Source organism: Mastigoproctus giganteus, chromosome 2 (genome assembly GCF_048544385.1).
Source record: "Mastigoproctus giganteus isolate SK-2022 chromosome 2, ASM4854438v1, whole genome shotgun sequence".
In the NCBI taxonomy this organism is placed as follows: Eukaryota; Metazoa; Arthropoda; class Arachnida; order Uropygi; family Thelyphonidae; genus Mastigoproctus; species Mastigoproctus giganteus.
In genome coordinates, this window is record NC_143576.1 from 121,328,106 (window position 1) to 121,343,058 (window position 14,953).

Sequence of the window (14,953 nt, forward strand, 5' to 3'; positions counted from 1 at the left end):
GTTCGGAGTTAAGTCTTTATTGCAGGGAGTTATTGGATACATGATTGCCTGATGCAATAATACCCACAACAGCGACAATGCTAGGGGTTAGGTACTACATAGATAAGGTGTCAGTGGCTCAGTAGGTAGTAAAATTTCGAGCGTGATGGGTAAAAGGAAGGATTTATCGGACTTTGATAAAGGACATATTGTGGGTGCTCGAAGAGCTGGTGCCTCGATTTCCCAAACGGTTGAACTGGTGGGGTGTTCGAGAGTCGCCGTAGTTAAAGTGTACCAGGACTGGCGTCAAAATGGTCAAATAACGATGGCAAATAACCCGGCGGCAAAACTGCAAAGGTCAGCGAAAGGTTGATGTTAGAGGCGAGGGCCGGGTTCGATCACTCGTACAGGCCAACAGGCGCAGCACTGTTGAAGAGTTGACTACCCAATACAACATTGGCCAATCCGAAACAATATCTGGCAGGACCATGCATCTAACGTATGGGCTATACCAGCAGACGACCCCTACGGCATCCTCTCCTGACCAAGATTCATCCGCGTAAAAGACTCGTCTGATGCAGAGAGCATGCAAGTTGGATGATAGAAGACTGGAAGAAGGTGTGCTAGTCGGCTTAGTCACATTATTTACTCCATACTGTGGATGATCGTGTACGGATTTTGCGTCAACATCATGGGGCTCTTCATCCAACAGCATGGTATCAGAAGTGCAGGCCGATGGAGGCGGTTGTATGGTGTCGGGCATGTTTCATTGGCAGGAATTCGTACCCCTGGTGCATGTGGTATAACGTATCAGTGGTCTCCGCTATCGTCAACTGCTTGCAGACTGTGTACACCCGGCTATGTTACACTTTTTCCCGAATGGCGATGGTGTCTTCGAAGATGACAATGCGCCGAGTCATCAGGCACTTGTTATGCAGGAATGGTTTACGTTTAAAACAACTCAACTTTATTCTTATTTTTACATAAATGTATAATAATAACTTTATTTATCCTATCAATTTGCTATACATAGAGCAAATAACATGAACAAATAACAAAAAAAGAGTGCAAGAAGTTTTTACGGCTGAGGAACAGAGAAGTTTTTTCTGTTTTATTAACTTAAATTGGCTTGAATTGGCATATCAATTTATTTTCTAGAGTAGCTCTATATTCCTAGTTAAGATACTTAGTTTAAATTATTTTAACGTAGATAGAGATTTTGTAGGTTGTTACTTAGTATCGGTAAGGGTATCCAATCCACGTGTTTTACAAATTTTGCAGAGGGGACGAACCGGAAGTTTTTTAGCTATAGTTAGCCGCTTTATTGACCAATTGTTATATTAAATTATTTTCTGTAAGTAGCTTATAGACTAGGCAAGATCCTTGATTTATTCTGAATTGAAACAGCTAGATTTTGGAAGTTAATTAATATTTAAGTGTCTGTAGATTTACCGTTCGTAACTTGCCGCCATTGTTATACGATACAACGTTATATCCCAAACTAGATACAATGTTGCCAACTCTTAATAATACTTCCTGCTAGCCGCATGCTCAAAATCCGTTATTTTTAACACTTAACCCGCCAACTTTTTAAATTTTCAGTTGGGTTAAATCCTATTAATGGGCGCCATAAAAAATTTTAAAACCCTACATTATGTCCAGACCAAAACCTCCAAATTGCATATCAAATGCAGTTTATTCTGAGGAAGAAGTCAAAAATAACAACTATCGTTTAACGGAGTTGATGGATTTATGCAGTGGCAATATTAATCACTCGATTTCTTGGTTGGCGCAAAATCACATTTTGCAAAGTACAGCTTTTGGTCAAGTTTGCAAACTTGAAATGCGGCTAACAAAAAGTAAATGTAAAACTGATATGTTTAGATGGGGTTGTAAGAAACCTTGCCGTAAAACAAAGAGTATTAGACATAAATCATTTTTTGATCAAAATATATTATTTCTATGCTTCTGGTCCTAAGATTGGTCTCAAGATCGCATAGCTCTTGATTTAAATATCAATAAAAAAAGAAAAAAAATTTAAAAAAACCACTGTTATTGGAAAATGCAAAGATCTGAGGGAGATCTGCAAGATATCAATAATTGATTAAGATAGTTAACTTGGGGGATTTCAGAAAATGGAATACCTATCGAAATTGAAATTGATGAATCAGCATTTTTCAAAAGAAAATATATAATAACCCAGGAACTCACATCTGATGAATATGGGCTTGGGATACCCAGGGTCCTGAGCTGGATATCATCATCGTTCTTCTTTCTTGGTGATTCCCTTCTACTGCTCTCTCTCTCTCTCAATAATTCAGAATTTTTTTTTTTTCGGCTGGGGCAGCATAAGCCTCAGGCTTCCTTGCACCGTATAGCTAATAATAAAATAATAGAGCACGAATAATAAGAACACAATGGATTTTTGGTGCATTCGAAAGAATTACCAAACGATGTTTTTTTTTCGTTCCTGTAGAAAATAGAGATAAAACAACTCTATTATCAATTATAAGAAAGAGAATATTGTCAGGTACAAGAATCATCAGTGATGGATGGCCTGCATATAAAGATCTCTACCGAGACATTAATTATACCCATGATGAGGTCATATGTCGCTATAATTTTGTTTCTCCAGATGATTCAATCATTCCGAAGAAAAATAATTCAATGGCATTCCTTCGCGTTTTCAAAAAATGGTGGGGCTAAGAAAGGGTGCAAGAATATTTGCTGATGCTATGGAGGCAGTGTTAGGTGGGTCGGAAAACTGATAGCTTGGAGGGATACAAGGACTAATAGTTTAACAGTAGCCGCAGGCAGAGGTGAAGGTGATTCTTACAACTTATATTAGAATAAGTAGCGACCTAGAGCGAGGGGTGTTGGGGGGTTTCAGGGACGGATGACAGTCATCCTGAAATAGGTGGGTATATGGGATGTGCTAGGGTAACTAGGAATAGGAGCATGTACGCTTCATGTATACCAATGCTAGAAGTATAATAAATAAATTTGATGAATTTGAAGTGTTGGTCAAGACATCAAAGGCACATATTGTTGGGATAGCAGAGACGTGGTGTCACATAGACATAAGGAATGCAGAACTGGAATTTGGGGAGTACAATGTAGTACAGACAGGAAGGATAGACAAGATAGGAAAGGAGGAGGGGTTATATTATAAGTTAAAAAACACATAAAATCCAAGGAAGTAAAGCCAGTCGAAATCGCGGGCCAGTGCAGTCTCAAGTCAGTTTCGTGTGACATAAGCATTGGGAGATCAAAATTGAGAGTAGGAGTGTGCAATAGGCGTAATGACTCTGATGAGTATAATAAGGAACTGTACTGGGAAATAGAGTGGGCCAGTAAAGCAGAGAGTCTTATAATGGGGGATTTTAATTTCCCAGATGTTGACTGGAAATTGTGGGCTAGTCACTCACACACTAGCAAGACTTTTGTGGATATATTGGATGATTGTTTTCTACATCAGCATGTTCGGGAGGTAACTAGAGGGAGTAATACTCTGGACCTGATTATAAGTAATGATTCTTCATGCATTAAGAATCTGCAGATAAAGGAACCACTAGGTGGCAGTGATCACAGTGTACTGAAGTGGGATTTACTCAAAGAGGTAACTACCATCAAGGGAAAAGGGAAGGGTTTTTGCTTTCGTAAAGGTGACTACGATGGTCTGAGACAGTATTTAAATTCTATACGGTGGGACCAACTGGCGATGTTACGAACAGCAAATTCAAAATGGGAAGCATTCAAAGAAACTATCTTGGAAGCTACTAGGTTTTACATACCAACTAAGAAATATTTTTCAAGTTTTAGACCTAAATGGATGTGAGAAGAACTAGTGAGACATGTGGCAGAGAAGAAAAATGCATGGGATACATGTAAATTAATAGTTGACATGGAAGCCTATGATAGATATAAGCTGGTCTGTCCCCCAAGCCACAAAGGAGATCAGGCAGGCAAAGGCAGATTATGAGAAATCCTTGGCAAAGGATTTCTCATAATCTCATAATCATAAAGAGCGGCAAAGGATGCAAAGAAAAACAACAAAGAGTTCTTTACCTATGTAACCTCTAGAAGGAAAGGGATGAATTAGATTGGTCCACTGGATATTGATGGTTCAACTGTTGATGATCCTCATCAAGGGGGCTAACAAACTAAATGAGTATTTTGCATCTACATTCACCCATGAGGAGTTGTTCAGGGAGGGGAATGCCAGAGGTGAGTTGAACTCTGGAAGTGAGCTGGATGATTTTGTAATAACTGAGGAAAGTGAGGGAGAAATTGTTGAAGATAAACATAAAAAAGGCACCCGGGGTGGATGGGATCTATCCAGTTATATTAAAGGAGGCAACAAAGGAAGTAAGCAAACCCTTAGCCAATTATTATGAGAGCTTCTTTGGACTCATGGGAGGTACCCATGGACTGGAGATGTTCAAATGTGACCCCAATTCACAAAGGAGGATCAAAGGGCAACACAAATAATTAAAGACCTGTTAGTTCAACTTCTGTTCCAGGAAAATTAATGGAGGTGCTAGTTAAAGAAGCACTGCAGGATCATGTAGACAAGGCTTCAGTTACAGCTCGGGCACAGCATGCTTTTGTTAAGGGAAAGTCTTGCCTGACCAATTTGATTGGATACTATGATGTGGTTACAAAAGGAAGTGGATGCAGGGAATAACTTTGATATCATATATTTAGATCTTAGAAAGTCTTTTGATACTGTTGCACAAATCCGAATCGGAGCAGTGTGGCATTGGAGGCAAATTGCTTCTATGGATAAGGGGACTCATAGGAGGAGTAACGTTATTAGTGGAGTCCCTCAGGGTTCAGTATTGGGTCCATTGTTGTTTTCTGTATTTATAAATGATACTGATGATGGCATATCAAACTTAATGTCCAAGTTTGCAGACGATACGAAGATTAGCAAGGTTGTTAAGGACACTAATGACAGTACGCTGCTGCAACAGGATCTAGAAAAGTTGAGCAGATGGGCTGAGAGGTGGCAAATGAAGTTTAACATTGACAAATGTAAAGTACTACATATGGGAAGCAGCGACCCCAGAGTGACGTATCAACTCTGCCATATCACACTAACAGTGGTAGAGAACAAAAAGGATCTGGACGTAATTGTGCAGACAGATATGAAGTTTTCTGAGCAGTGCAGACGGTCTGCAAGAGTAGCTCATAGTGTCTTGTTCATGATATACAGGAATTTTTCTAGCAGGGATAAGGAGGTGATTATCCCTTTATATAAGGCAATGGTTAGGCCACACCTTGAGTACTGTATACATGTATGTTGGCCTCATTTTAAGAAGGATGTAGACCTGTTGGTACGAGTACAGAGAAGGGCAACAAGATTAGTGAATGGAACAAAGGGTTGCTCTTACGAAGAAAGGCTTAAATTTTGCAAATTACAGTGTCTGGAGACTAGGCACCTGCGAGGTGATCTGATTGAGGTGTATAAAGCCTTGAATTGCTTGAGCATGCTCAATGCTGATGGAATTCTTCCTCTTGCTCAGAATAATCATTTTAGAGGACATAAATTCAAATTGAGGAAAGACAGATGCAGAATAGAAGTACGGAAGTTTGCCTTTAGCCAGCGGGTGGTTGGTTGAATAGAATTACATCCTTTGTTGTGGAAGTTGATAGCCTAAATAAATTTAAGGCTGAGCTGGACAGGTACTTAGACCGAACGGAGGGGTGAAATGGGAGCGTGTTTTTTTTTTTTTTTTTTTTTTGGCTGATGCTGCATAAACTTGCTTTCTTGCATCATATGCCTCTAATAATGCTAATGCTAAATAATTTGCCAAATTCCAGAGGGTCATTTCGCAAACCCCCTGGAACTGATCTATGGACCCTCATGGGGTCCGCCGACTCTAGTTTGTGAACCGCTGCAGTAGTATAGTGTATTGTTGTTGTGTTGTGTTGTGTATTGGCCTTTTGGCTACCCGGAAGCAGCGATCACCTAGACTTCCACTTCCAAGTACTTGCCCCTAGTCACAGCAAGGCAAGGCCTCTCCTATTATCTGCTTGCCTTCCTCCCTGGAAAACGAGTTTCTCAGGTAAGAAAAGAAAACTAGAGTAAGGTGAAGAGGGGGAAGGACGAAAGAGGAGGGGGACTCCCCCGTCGAGGACAAATTTTCAGGAAAAAATAAAAAAACGAGAGTGGGTGAGAGGTTGCTAGCCTGACTTCTGTAGTCTCAGGCCAGGGCAGAATGCGAGAACGAAAAAAAACTCCTTTAAATCCCTCATCCCGATCAAGGAAAGGAAGGGAGCATCGAGCGTGTGCCAGTAACTTGTAGATAGGGATAAAAGATATCATCATTATGAATTGGTCCGATTTAGGTCTTTTAAACTGTTCTGTTGTAGCTCTTGGAGGTGGAAAAAATATATATATAATACTAAAAAAAAAGTTTTTCATTCCGCGCAAGGATTTTTATCCCGCGCGGGACAAAGAAGGAAAGAGTAGCAGGCGAGTGCTATTGCTACTCCGGATCCAGGAACTAATCTCAGACCCAGAGCAGAATGTGAAGAGAGAGAGAGAGAGAGAGAGAACAAATAGAAAAAAAAAATTATGATAGGACATTTATCATTTTGCAGTCAGCTCAAGTCCTAGGTTGTTGGTTATTAGTTCTAGTCAGGTTTAGGTGTCTGCGTCTCTTGAAAACTTCCTTAGGAAATGTTTGGAAGGCCCTGAGGTTGTCAGTCGTCATAATAAGTTTGTCAATATGGCTAGGGTCAAGGTTTGTCACAATAGTTTTCACTTGTGCTTGCTGCTCTTCATATTGAGTGCAGTCGATGATTGTATGGAATCATTTGTCTTTTTCCCCACATCCGCATCGATCCGTGTTTGAGAGTCCCAACTGAAATACTGAAAGATGTTAGAAGGCTGAGTGAAAACTACCTTCCCACTACTTTAGTCATTGTAAACGTTACGTCTGGGAAGAATCTTTTAGTCACAGTCCCGAGGTTCGAGGTGTCCCATCTGGTCTGCCCCACATTGACGATCTCGTTGAAACACCAAGTTTTTTCTTTAGTTATATCTTCCTCAAGGGAGATCTACATATCCAGAATGTAAGTGGGGATTCTTTTCTTGAGTCTAAAACAGAGCCCTCGGTAGATAATGAAAAGATCTAGGGTACGTGTCCCTGCAATTACTTGAATGGCAGCCGTGGTATGGTGCAACAGATTCTGTAGGTGGCAAGAATCATGTTTCTCTGGATTGTATGGAGTTTATCTCTCATTTTTACCAAGACCGCTCGGTGAAGCCATGCTCCTGCGCGTATGATACAATAGGGAGAAAAACTGCTTTATCAGGAGTGTTCTCTTAGAGAGGCCGAAGTCACTTCTGAATACTCTAACAATAGCTGTGGTGAACCTCTTAACCTTAGTGGCCATTTGCTGCAGGTGAGGCAGGAAAGAAAGCTTGTGGTCAATTACCATTCCTAAGACTTTTGTTTGTGTTAGGCGTGTTAATACCAGGGGAAGTTGGGCGCCGTTGAACTTGACCTGAGGGGGCCGCCTGATTTCTAGTATCAGTATTAGGTATCTTTGAATATGATCATATTTGATTTGGCAGGGTTGATTTGTAGTTTTTGGTTCTAGCCCAGGTCATGAGATGATTAATTAGCCTTTGGGCATTTGTCTATTGCAGATACCTTCCTGAGACTACGATGGTTGTCATCAGAAAAGGTTGATTTTTGTGTTGTCAAAGGTATTACGTAGCTGGTCTTGTAAGACCATATTCCATACCAGGGATCCCAGGACGGAACCTTTGGGGCATCCCCAATAGATGGACCACTGCAGTTGGCGATGTCTTGATTTTACTATTATTGTTTTGTTGGAGAAATAGGAGCTGAACAGTTTGTACAAGTTGAGGGAACATCCAGCCACCCGGAGGAGGTCCAGGGCTCTCTCCCACCATAGATTATCAAAGGCCCCTCGAAGTCGATGAAGATCGCTAATTCGTTTTTAGACCGATACATTTTTAGGTGGAAAACAAGATCGATAAGTGCTTCCTCACAAGACTTTCCTGGGGTCAAGCCATACTGTGAAGTAGCGATGAGCTCTTTGTCAGTGAAGAGGTCGGTGATCCTTAAGGCCATTAGGCGTTCTAGTATTTTGCCCAGATTAGCTAACAGCGCAATAGGCCTGAACGACTTCGGGCCAGTAAGCGGTTTATTGGGCTTGGGTATGAGTTTAATCAGTGCCATCTTCCAGTAATTGGGGAAGCACGAGGTAGAGAGACACTTGTTGTAAAGCAGGAGTATGTATTCTGGTTTAAGTCTACAGAAGCGCATTATGAATACATACTCAATACAGTCAATACCTGGGCATTTATTCGTATTGATTCTTTTGCGGACTGATTCCAGCTCCTGCAAAGTAAACGGTTCCGAATTGTGTTGAGGGAGATATTCTGTATTCCTCTTCCTGATTGCGGAATAGTCAGTGTCGTCTTCAGAAGGGTTGTCATTAGGGAAGAGCCTGTCAAGGATAATATTTGTGGGGTCTGCCCAATTTGTTGTTTCCTGGTGGTTCGTCCTGACTGATCCGTGTATGTCTGCAGCGTAGGTCTTTTCCGTTATGATTTTGTATAGAAGTCCCCAGGGGTTTGCTGTTGTTGTTGTTTTGGAGCATTAGCAACTAAGGCCATATTGCTCCGGGGATATGCGGTGGTCATTCCCTGACCTTTCCGCATCCTCCTTATTTGGTGGCTCACGGGCTCGAACGAACTCCGGTCTAATCAAGAAGCATGTGCTACGCACTGCTGCTCTGCCCACCTGGCTACGGAGGCGCCCCAGGGGTTTGCATTACCAGGCTCTTTGACAAAGGTAATCCAGGTTTCTCTCTTCCTTGTGGCAATAGCAGTTGTAGGCCAATCTCGGTGGGTTTGATAGTGTCTTCTATCCTGATGTGTTTGTCTTCTAAGATTGGGAAGTTCCCTGTTCCACCAAGAGCACAGTTTATTGTGCGGCTTTTTCGTACTAGTTGAGTGGTAGGCTGCTTTTGTTAGGGAGTTCTGTATGAGCTCAGTGAGTTGAGTTGGTATTAGACATTCAAGTTTTACGAGGTTCGGTTCTGGGAAGTCCAACTGGATGGTCTCGTCAAAGGCTTTCCAATAAACGGATTTAATAGAGAGTCTGTCTTATATAAACTCCCTCGATTCAGTAGGCAATCGGTTAGTCGTATGTTTGGTGTTAGGTGGAAGAGTAGGACCCTATGGTCACTCATGGTCCAGTCTGGTATGGTGACCCAGTTGTTTACCCAGGTGTGTAGATCACTGGTTGCGAGGGTTACGTCTATGTTTTATTTAGGCGTGCTGCTGGAGTATGTGGCCAGTTAGTTGGGTTGTTATGTACTGTTAGATTTCCAGAGAGGATAAGGTCCTCAATTAGAAGCCCTCTCAGATCAGGAGTGGGAGAATGCCAGTAGATCGACTTTGCATTGACATCAGCTGTAATTACAGTGCTCTTGTTGCCTAAGAAATCCAACGTGTGCCCCAGGTAGTTCAGCAGCTCTGCAATGTCTCTTGATAGTGGACAGTGCAGTGAGATAAGGCAGAATGAATATTGTTTCGTGGTGAGTTGGACGCATGTCGCAAACTGTGTACAAAGTCTGTGGATTACCAGGATGTCCAGCTCTCTATTTAATATAACAATACAAGGTAAACACTTACACGGAATATAACTGAAAACAATAAGCACGTTTTAGAGCAACGTTTTTGAACTATTTTTGAGTAAAGGAACACTTTAATGAGTAACCAATTAGTGGGAACACCAAATGTATATAAACTTCATTTCGTTAATTTATTTTTAGGAAAACAAAATTGTCTTCAATTATTAAAAAAATATAATTAAAAATTTATTATATGGCGAGAATTAATATTTTAGTATAGACTATAAAATCCAAAAATTAGATTGGTAATCTGCGCGATAACGCTGTTATGTAGATAATTACTTAGGTGTAACTTAATGTGTAGATTACGTGGTTCCAAAGGTGGCTCTCTGCCATTATTAACAAGTCAATTAACCATTTTTCAATATTCATAATATGTTAATTGATTTCAATAATTTTATAACATATTAATTCAATTAACTACACACGATTCACAAGTCAATTAACCACTCTGATACACCATTTTATTCGTTTAAATTACACCCAGACTCTCTTTTATTACATTAAGTTAGGAAAATTCGAATTGTGAATTCACTGCAAAAACACAAATCAGTGGTTCAGTGACTACAATATTTCATGTGAATTTATTAAATAATTTTCTCTAACCTAACCTAAAAAAAGAAAAAAAGTGAGGATGGCATAGGCGGATCAGCCCGCTCGAGTAAACTAGGAAAACTACTGTGTTTTATATTCAGTAGTGTAATATAAAATGTGGCTAAAAAGATTAATTTTCAATTATTTTATTTTTTTATTTATTGTATGAGGTGGTGCTCGCCAAAACCTTATGAACACTGATATTCAAATTTAGGTAATTACAATTCCCCCCACTCCTGCTTGCCCAATTGCAGGGTGGGAGGACTTTAAAAAAACAAAAGCAAGTAATAACAAGAATAAGTTGAAAAGAAGAATATGAATACAGACAGGAAACGATTCAAGATCCAGTTTGAGGTGTTCAAGTCCACATTAAGACATCCAAGGAATGGCGAAGATAGAACTGCCCGTACAAGGAACTTTAGCTCTGTAGAGCCTGATAGAACTTCTAAACAAGGAGTTCAGAAGTTCTAGAATCAGGAATCAGTACAAGGAACAGGAGCTCTCGAACGTCCAAAATCGGAGTGCCCATAACAATGCTGACATCACCATAAACTTCCAGTAAAAATCAAGGAAAAAAACCCACGAAGATGTTGATTATGCGGATGCAGATGCGGAACTGGGAATAAACATCCACCCTGATTCAGGAACACAATACCAGGGGCTCACATCTGGTGAGTATGGGCTTGGCACACCCAGGGTCGTGAGCTGGATATCATCATTCTTCTCTTTCTTGGTGATTCTCTCTCTCTCTCTCTCTCAGGATAACCCTATTTATTTTGGCTGGTGCAGCATAAGCCTCAGGCTTCCTTCCACTGTAGTAATAATAATATTGTATCTTTGTCCATTCCAACCGAAACAAAATCAGTCATTCTGTTCCATCACATAATAGCGACCAATTAAGAAATTAGGCGCGTACTCAGCGTTCTGATGGGCCCTTATGAGAGTTTGAAGAGTCAGGTAGAAGGCCCTTGAAGGTATTAAAATGGGGGACCCATCAAGCTCTCAGCTGCCCAACTTAACGCCAGAGCCCACTCTTGTGCATCAGGCAACACAGTGGCAATCTCCATGGCAGAATGCGCTGGTCACACAGGAGTTAGTTATTGTCGGTGACTCTATTGTCAGAGAGATGGGTAATACATTGTGTAAAAATGATAGATCGAATAGAACCAGGGTATGCCTGCCAGGGGAAAATATTGATGACGTTGTAGAGCATATATCATCTTTTAAGGGCACAAAGGGTAATATTGTTGTACATGTTTTCACTAATGACATTAAGAGTAGGAGATATGCAGATTTACTTAATAAGTACAGTTCAATGCTGAAAAAAAGTCGTGAGTTAAGGTTAAATTTGAGTGTCTGCAGTTCTGCCTAGACACGATAGGAGGGAGTATACGATGAGAGCTTAGTCAATCAATTCGGCACTGGAGAGAGAGAGAGAGAGAGAGAGAGAGAGAGAGAGAGAGAGAGAGAGAGAGAGAGAGAGTGTGTGTGTGTGTGTGTGTGTGTGTGTGTGTGTGTCTGTGTGCAAGGCTCGTGGGGTAGAATTTTTCCCAGCGTGGTCTGTGCTTGTTAACAGGATAGATTTATCATACGCTTAAACAGACGGGAGTGCAAGAGTGTTTGCTGATGCTATTGAGGCAGCGTTAGGTGGGTCGGAAAACTGCTAGCTTGGGGGTTTCACAGACTGAAACGCAAAAAGTAGCCGCAGGCAGAGGCGAAGCTGATTCTTGCACTGCTTCTATTTGAACCAGCAGCGGCCTGAAGGGTGGGGTGGTGGAGATTTCAGGGAATGGTCAAAGCCATTATGAAACAAATAAATTCATGGGCTATGTTAGGGTAACTAAGAATAAGAATAGGTGCATGTACAATAATGCTAGAAGTATAATAAATAAATTTGATGAATTTTAAGTGCTGATCAAGACATCAAAGGCAGATATTGTTGGGATATCAGAGACACATGGTGTCACACAGATTAAGCAGTGCAGATTTGGAATTTGGGGAGAGTACAATGTGTATAGAAAGGAGAGACAGGATAAGAAGGGAGGAGGGGTTATGCTGTTGGTCAAGAAACGCATAAAATCTAAAGAAGTGCATCCATTTGACATATGTGGACAGTGCAATGCTAAGTGCGACATAAGAACTGGGAAAGAAAATAGGAAAGTAGGCGTGTGCTATAGGCCTAATGACACTAATGAGTACAACGAACAATTGTACAGAGAAATAGAATGGACCGGTAAATCAGATTGTGTTATAATGCGGAATTTTAACTTCCCAGATATTGACTGGAACTTGTACTTTGGTCACTCGCACACTAGCAAGACTTTTGTGGATTTATTGGATGACTGTTTTCTACAGCAACAAGTTCGAGAGGCAACCAGAGGGAGTAATACTCTTGATATGATAATCAGCAGTGATTATTCATGCATTAAGAATTTGCAGATAAAGGATTCACTGGGTGACAGTGATAACAATGTACTCATGTGGGATTTACTTAAAGATATAATTACCATCAGGAGTAAAGGGAAGGGTTTTTGCTTCCATAAAGGGTACTGAAATCAGCTCAGACAGTTTTTAAATTCTGTATCATGGGACCAACTGATGATGTTACCAATAGCAAATTCTAAGTGGGAAGCATTAAAGGAATTAATCGTGGAAACTACTAGGCTTTTCATACCGCCTAGGAGCTTCAGTCGAACTAATGAGACTCGTGGCAGAGAAGAAAAATTCATGGGATGCATATAAATTATTAGGCGACACAGAATCCTATGGCAGCTATAAACTAATCTGTAATCAAGTCACAAAGGAATTTGGGCAAGCGAAGGCAGATTAGGAGAAATTTTAGCAAAGTATGCTAAGAAAAACATCCAGGACTTCTTTACTTATATAAACTCTAGAAGGAAGGGGATGAATCTGATTGACCCACATGATATCGATGGCTCGACTGTTGATGATCCTGCTCAGGTAGCCGATAATCTGAATGAGTATTTTGCATCTAAATTCACAAATGAGGAGTTATTAAGAGAGGACAATGCCAGAAGTTTATAAAATTGTAACAGGGTGCTTAATGATTTTGTAATTACTGAGAGCAAAGTGGAGGAGAAATTGTTGAAGTTAAACATAAGAAAGGCACCTGGGGTAGATGGAACATATCCAGGTAAAATGAAGGAGGCAGCAAAGGAAGTAAGCAAACCCTTAGCCATAATTATGAGAGCATCCTTGGACTCAGGGGAACGCCCCACAGACTGGAAAGGTGGAAATGTATCTCCAGTTGGGGGAACTAAGAGTGGCACGAGTAATTACACCCCAGTTAGTTAATTTAACTTCTGTTTCGGGTAAAATAATGGAATCACTGGTTAAAAATGCAGTGCAAAATCATCTACACAAGACTGCAGCAATAATTCAGACACAATATGGGTATGGCAAAGGAAGGTCTTTGCTGCAAATTTGACTGGATACTATAATGTAGCTACAAAGGAACTGGATGCAAAAATAATTTTGATATCATATACTTGTATTTTAGGAAAGCTTTTGACACTGTTGGGCATGGAAGATTAACTGAACAAATTGGAGTAATATAGTATTAAGGGTAAGTTGCTACAATGGAAAAAATGGTGGTTGAGTGGGAGAAGACAGAGAATAGTAATCAATGGATGCTGCTCTTCGTGGACTAATGTTATTATTGGAGTCCCACAGGGTTCGGTGTTGTGCCCACTGTTGTTTTGCATATTTATCAATGGTATTGATGAAGATATATCAGGCTTAATTTCGAAGTTTGCAGATGATACAAAGGTTGCTAGGGTTGTTAATGACAGTAATGGCAGTGTGCTACTGTCACAGGATCTAGAAAATTTGGGGAGATGGACTGAGAAGTGGCAACGGAAGTTTAACATTGACAAATGCAAGGTACTGCATATGGGTAGAAGTAACCCCAGAGAAATGTACCAACTGTGTGGTACTACACTTAGAGTGGTAGAGTGGTAGTTCAGTCAGATATGAAGTTTTCTGAGCAATGGAGACAGGCTGCCAGTGCAGGTCATGGGGTATTGTCAATGATATATATAGGAATTTTGCTAGCAGGGAGAAGGAGGTGATTATCCCTTTGTATAAGGCAATGGTCAAGCCATGCCTTCAGTACTGCGTACAGTTTGGAGGCCTCATTTTAGGAAGGATGTAGATTTGCTTGAGCGTGTACAGAGAAGGGCAACAAAATTGGTGAGGGTTGAGCACGGGTTGAGCACGCTGAATTCTGATGGGATTCTTCCGCTTGCTCAGCTTACAAACCTGAGGGGTATACATTCCAATTGAAGAAAGAGAATTGTAGAACAGATGTGCGGAATTTTGCAATTAGCCAGCGGGTGGTTAAATGCTGAAAAAACTTCTGTCTGTCGTTGTGGAGGTTGATAGCTTAAATAAATTCAAATAGGAACTGGATAAACGTTTAGAGGGAATGGCTGTATGAAATTGTTTTTTATTTTATTTTTGTCTGATGCTATACAAGCTCATAACGCTTTCTGTCTTGCATCATGTGCCTCTATTACAACTACTACTACAATCCCGCATACGGGAACCTATAAACTGTGTAAGCTAGCCTTGTTGGCTAGCTTACACAGTTTATACACCTTTTTTTTTTTTTTTTTTTTTGTGAATGTACCTGCTGACAAAAAATCCACTGGGACCAACGTTTTACTGGAGAGAT